This window comes from Telmatherina bonti (assembly GCF_933228915.1).
Source record: "Telmatherina bonti genome assembly, chromosome: 4".
Classification (NCBI taxonomy): domain Eukaryota; kingdom Metazoa; phylum Chordata; class Actinopteri; order Atheriniformes; family Telmatherinidae; genus Telmatherina; species Telmatherina bonti.
This window is the reverse complement of record NC_136622.1, coordinates 1,132,501-1,138,914: the sequence shown is the minus strand read 5'-3', so window position 1 is coordinate 1,138,914 and position 6,414 is coordinate 1,132,501.

Here is a 6,414-nt window from a genome sequence, read left to right as displayed (position 1 = left end):
CGCTGTTGATGAGGCCCACCACTGCAGTGTCGTCAGCAAATTTGACTATGTGATTTGATTTATAGTGAGCAACACAGTCATATGTAAGCAGGGTGTACAGAAGAGGGCTTAACGCACAACCCTGGGGTGATCCAGTGTTGAAGATGTGATGTTGTGGATTCTTACAGTCTGTGGCCTGTTGGTAAGAAAATCCAGTATCCAGTTGCACAAGGAACTGTTCAATCCAAGAAAACTGAGTTTGCTGATCAAGGTCTGTGGAATTATTGTATTAAAAGCAGAGCTGAAATCCAAGAACAGGAGATGAACATAAGAGTCTTTCTTCTCCAGAAGGGTGAGAGTCATATGAACCAGTGTGGAAATGGCATCAGCAGTGGAGCGGTTTTTACAGTAGGTGTACTGATGGATGTCCACAGTAACATCTATGGACTTCTTTATCTTTGTCACTACCAGTCTTTTGAAATGCTTCATGATGGTTGAAGTTAGCGCCACAGGGCGGTAGTCATTGTGGCATGTCACTGTGGAGCACTTCGGGATAGGTATATTGGTGGCAGTCTTAAAACACGTTGGTACCCTGTCAGGGCCAGCAGCCTTCCGGGGGTCCACCCTTCGCAGGACGCTCCATACCTCCGTCAATGTAACACTGAGAACGGAGTCATTGGATGTTGTGGTGATCCTGGAAGGGGAGGAGGTGTTTAGAGTTTCAAACCTTGCGTAAAAACTGTACAGGATATCAGGTAATGAGGGATCCAGAGGGCATTCTGTATCCTCCTTCTTGTAATCTGTAACTTCTCTGATGCCTGCCCACATTCTATGAGGGTCACTAGAGGAGAAATTACTTCGTGTTTTCAGAGCACAGTTCTATTTTGCCCTTTTTATGCTAGCATTTAGATCCCGCCTTGCAGCTCTGAGTGCTATTTCATCCCCAGACTGGAATGTACAATCTCTAGCCTTCACCTCTGTATTCAACCATGGTTTATGATTGGCAAAGATAGAAACTATCTTTGAAGTAGTAACATCCTCTACACATTTACTGATGTAGCCAACCACGGATAATGTATATTCCTCGAAATCCACGTGATCATCTGTGGTTGCTGTGTCTCTGAACATCTGCCAGTTCATTCATTCATTTTCTAAACCGCTTAATCCAATTCAGGGTTGTGGGGAAGCTGGAGCCTATTCCAGCCAGCTTTGGGCGACAGGCAGGGTACACCCTGGCCAGTCCATCGCAGGGCCACACAGAGAGACAAACAACCACTCATGCTCACACTCATTCCTAGGGGCAATTTAGAGTAACCAATTAACCTAACATGCATGCATGATGGTGGGAGGAAGCCGGAGTACCCGGAGAGAACCAACGCATACACGAGGAGAACATGCAAACTCCACACAGAAAGGTCACTGTCCAAACCCCTCCCCAGCCAAGGATCAAACCAGTGACCTTCTTGCTGTGAGGCCACAGTGCTAACCACTGTGCCACCGTGCAGCCCATCTGCCAGTTTGTACACTGAAAACAGTCCTGCAGCATGTCATCTGGCCCTGGGAGCCACACATGAATGGTTTTCCATGTTGGCTTCTTGGTCTTTAATGCACTTTTATAGGCAGGGACAAGCAGAATGGACAATGTGATCAGAGAGCCTGAGGTGAGGAGGGGAGAGGGACTTGCCCCTTTCCTGTTTGTGTAAACATGGTTCAGCTTTTTAGCACCCCGAGTAGCAACACTGACATGCTGATAGAAGCTTTGCAATACATCAGTGAGCTTAGTGTGGTTAAAGTCTCCTGCAAGGGGGATGGGTTGGCGGGCGTGACTCCGTAACGGGCGCCTGTGCCGCCGTGGGGTGGGCTGGGCGGGGTCCCGGGCTCCGGTGCCCGGGGTTGTCCCCTGTCTCTTGGGGGTGGGGGGTCGGCTTGTGCCGGGGGGGGGCTGGGCTGACCTGGACCTGCCGCTGCGGCGGCGGGCAGGTACGTGCTCTGGTGCCTGGTTGCGACCCTGGGACTTGTTGAGTGGGGGGTGTTTGATAGTGTGGATGGGATGTGAGTGTGTATGGAGGGATGTGTGTAGGGGGTGTGCGTTGAGGACTGGTGGCGGTACATAGGTATGTGGATGTGTGTGGGTGGGGAAGTGTGATGATGCGTGTGTGGGGGGGGTGTCGTGGTGTCTGTGGGGGGGGTAGTGCCGTGTGTGTAGGGGAGTGGGGTGATGCGTGTATGTGGGGAGTGGAGGTGGTGCATGTATATGGGTGTGTGTATGGGGGGGGAGGAGGGGGGAGGGGGGCGTGCTGTCTGTGTGTGTGTGGGGGGGGGGCAGGGGTGTATGTATGGGGGAGTGGGTGGTGCATGTGTGTGGTAGGTTGGTGGATAAGTGTAGATATGATGGATGGGAGTGGGGGAGATTTGGATGTGACGTGGGGGTCAGGAGGATGGTTTTAAGGGTGGGCTGAACGGGTGGCTGGGTGGACCTGAATGTGTCCGGAAGTGTGTGTGTGTGTGTGTGGCTGTAGGTTTGTGCTGAGACAGTGTGAGGTGCCGATGTGTGGACAAGGTGGGGACTTCATGTCCCCAGGTGGGGGTGTCCTCTGTGAGTGAGGGGGCGGTGGACAATCGGTCTGGGATTCCCCTTCTGCCGCCCCGCCTCCTCTTTGTCCTCGTGCCCCCCTTCTGCATGTGGTGAGTTGGTCCCCTCTTGGGTCAGTGATGACTCTCTGGTTAGAGTCGCCGAAGGCTCTGGTTACGGGGATGGCTGTCCCCGGCTTGTCCTGGTCCTTGGGGGGCCCTGGGAGTAGGGGGCATGCCCAGTGCTGCAGGCGGCTCACCTTCTGGAGGAAAGCTCACTTTCCTCCAGACTTAAATCCCTCAACCCCTCTTCCTCCCCGCTCCCCATCACACACAGGCAGGGTATTGGGAGGTGTGCACGTGGCGCTGGGTGGTGAGAAAGGCCATCAAGGTGGTCTTGATCGCTGCACCCAGCCTCGGCTCACCTCCCAGTTTTAATTACACTTAGACACCAAACACCAAAACACTGACGACTCACATGATTAGGGGGGGGGGGCATGCGGTGTATGGTGGGCGGGGCTGCTTAGGTGGTCCCTCTCCCAGCACCGCGTGGCAATTCCCTCAGTTTTAATTGCAACTAATACATACTTCACAATCAGTCATAAGCGGGGGGGAGGCAGGGACGATAGGGTCTTCTCATGCCCCTGCTCTCGGGGCTTTACTGGGGGGGGGTACGGGTGGGGGAAGAGTGCCGTCCATTAGGCCTAAGTCTGGGCTGGCCTGGCTGTAGGAGGGTTGTCGCCGGCCCTGGGGGGGTGCTGGGTCGGCTGCATCTGTGGGGTGGTGGGGGGGACGCTGGGAGTGGTGGGCGGTAATTATGGGGGCCCTGATCGGGGCCATCCTGTCCTCTGCCCCCTCTGAGGTATCTCACATGGGACATGATGGAGGGGTGAGGTGAGGATGTGTGGGAGTGGGTGTATGGGGTTACAGATGGATGGTGGGATGGCTGGGGGGGGGATTAGGGTTGGGGATATAGGTGGGTAGGGGATAGGGATGTGTGAGGATGAGTAGATGTGTGTGTGGAGGGGTATGTTGGCGCGTGGGTTGTATTGGGGTGTGCCTGTGTTGGAGGAGTGAGGGTATGTGTGTGTGTGTGTGTGTGTGTGTAGGGGGGGGTGTATATGCGGAATGGGATGTGTGAGTGAGGGTGAAGTTTGGAGGGGGGCTATGGGTGGTGGAGGGGTGTTTGGTGGGGCATGTGTGGTTGGGTAGAAGTAGAGGGATGGGGTGGCGGGGTGTGAGCGTGTGTGTGTGTGGGGGGGGGGGGTGAGCGTGTGTGGGGGCGGGGGCGATTGGGGTTCGTGTGACTTGGTATGGGTGAGTGAGTAGAGGTGGGGTGGGGTTGTATATGTTATGGATGATGTGCATGGATTGCAGAGGGTTGTGTGGATGGGGGTTGAGAGGGGAGTGCGTGTTGGGGGGGGGGCGGGGTATGCATGTATATGTGTGTGTGGTTTGGTGGTGGGGGGGTGGTGTCCTGTACCCGGGGGCGCAGCTGGTGCGCTGGGGTGCGACCTGGCTGCCGCTGGGTGGCGGTCTGGGGATCCTGGTCCTCCGTCGGTGTGGGCTGTGCCCTCTGCCTGCGGGGGCGGGGGGCTGCTCACGGGCTCTTGGGGCCCTGGGGCCTGCGCTCTGTCTGCCCTAGGTGGCCGGTGCCCGGCGGGATCGGCCCTTGCCGGCCTGGGCCTGCTGGGGCCTGTTCCCCCTGACTGCGGGGGACTCTGGTTGGGCACCTCCTTCGCCACCTCCTGGGCAGATGCATGGCTGGCTCTGGAGTGGGGGGGTTGGGATCTGTACCTGGGGGTGACTGTCGGTTACCCGGGTCTCTGGGTTCTCCTGGCCTTCCTCTAGCTGTAGGCGGGCGGGGTCACATTGGCATGATCACTCTTCTCTAAACACGTTCCACTCTGAATGTTCTGCATGAATGTTCTGCATGTGTCACAGTCACTGAGTCATCCAGCAAGTTTATTCACTAACAGCAGGTAGCTCTCTTTCTGTCTTTTTGACTTAACTTGCTAGTTTCTGGTCTTCATGATTGTCAACGGTTTTGTTCTCCACGAATCTAGAGTTGGCTTGTGTGGGTGTATATATTTATGTGTGTGGGTGGGTATGTGTGTGTACTTATGTGTATGTGTATGTGTATGTATGTATGTGTATGGATATGTATATATGTATGCATATGTGTGAGTGTATGTGTATGTATGTGAGTATGTATATGTGTATATATGTATATATATATATATATATATATGTGTGTGTATGTATGTGTATATGTATGTATGTATATCTATCTTTATGTATGCATGTATGTGTACATGTGTGTGTATGCATGTGTATGTATGTGTATATGTATGTATGTATGTATATATGTATATATATAATGTATGTGCGAGTGTATATACATATATATGTAGGTGGGTATGTATGTGCATATACATGTATGCATTGATCTCTTTCTTTTGTTTTTTTTTTTTTGTTTTTTTTATGTTCTCCTTTCTGTTCTCTTTCTGCCCCTTTCCTGTCCTTTCCGGTCGGGTCCAGTAGCATAAACTCTGTAATACAAGCTATTATCCAAAACAAATTGAAAAATAAAATAAGAATCAAGAAATACAAGGGGATCATTACATCTACAAAAGTTCCCCTTGGCAAAATAAATTTGCTCAGCAGAACACAGCATCCAGAACATCAGTCTGCTTGCTTAAATGCTGGACAAGACAAAAAAAAAAAAGAAAAAAAAAAAAAAAAGTCTCCTGCAATTACAAACAGAGCCTCCAGATGTTTCTGATGATGGCTGATGTTATTATAAAGCTTTTTCAGTGCCTCTCCTGCTACAGCACCCGGTGGTATATACACGGCTACGATGTACACCACTGTGAACTCGCGCAACAGGTAGTGTGGTTGACTGAGAATTCTACTGCTTCAGAGCAGTCACTTGCAACCAGAGTACAGTTCATGCACCAACCTTTATTTATGTAGGTGCACAGTCCGCCTCCTTTTGCTTTCCCCGATCATTGGTTCCTGTCAGATCGATAGAATAGTAGTCCATCCAGCTGAAATGCTGAATCTGGCATGGTGTCATTTACCTCAGTTAGGACAAATGCACACCAGTTTGTCATTTCCCGGTGTTGCAACCTGAGTATAAACAAGTCCATTTTATTATCCAAGGCCCGAACATTGGCCAGAAACAGCGATGCTATCTCCTGCCTTTTAGCACGCAGTAGCGACGTTAGTCGTCTGGCTAGGCTCCCCCGTTTTCGGCCCTGCATACACCGCTTCCTCTTAGTCCCATGCGGCCTCAGTCTGCTCTTCCACGCAGACGTTCTGAGAAGCTTTAGCCTGCCAAGTTCTGCTCTTAACTTGTGTGTTGTCCCGAACGTTTTAAAGTCCAATAACTCGGCAAAAGTGTACCGAATTGTCTCATCCGAGCTGACATTATGACATACAACCATACACCAGAGAAGGCCTCTTAAGGACAATGGTGCTGGTCTGTGTTGACATCCCAGTGGAGGCCTTCCAAGCAAGAATTTGCTATTCCAGGGCGTTTCCCGCAGTGCTTGGTAAGGGAGAATATAGCCTGTGATGTGGCACAATGCGGCTCGGTGACATGATGCTGCACAGTGATCATGGTGCATGTGTGGTGTGAATAAAGCAAATTAAAAATAATATTAATTCACACCCAGAACAAGTTTTTAGTGAGTACTGTTGTGTGCAACAAATTCTGTTTATGCATTGAGTTGTGTAACTTGTTACAATACAGTAGTCTACATACAGTGTTTTCGAATGATTTATACTCATCTCAAACTCAAATCTCCTCAGAAGATGCATTAAAGTTTTGGAAAAAAATGGATTTGCAGTTATGCAACA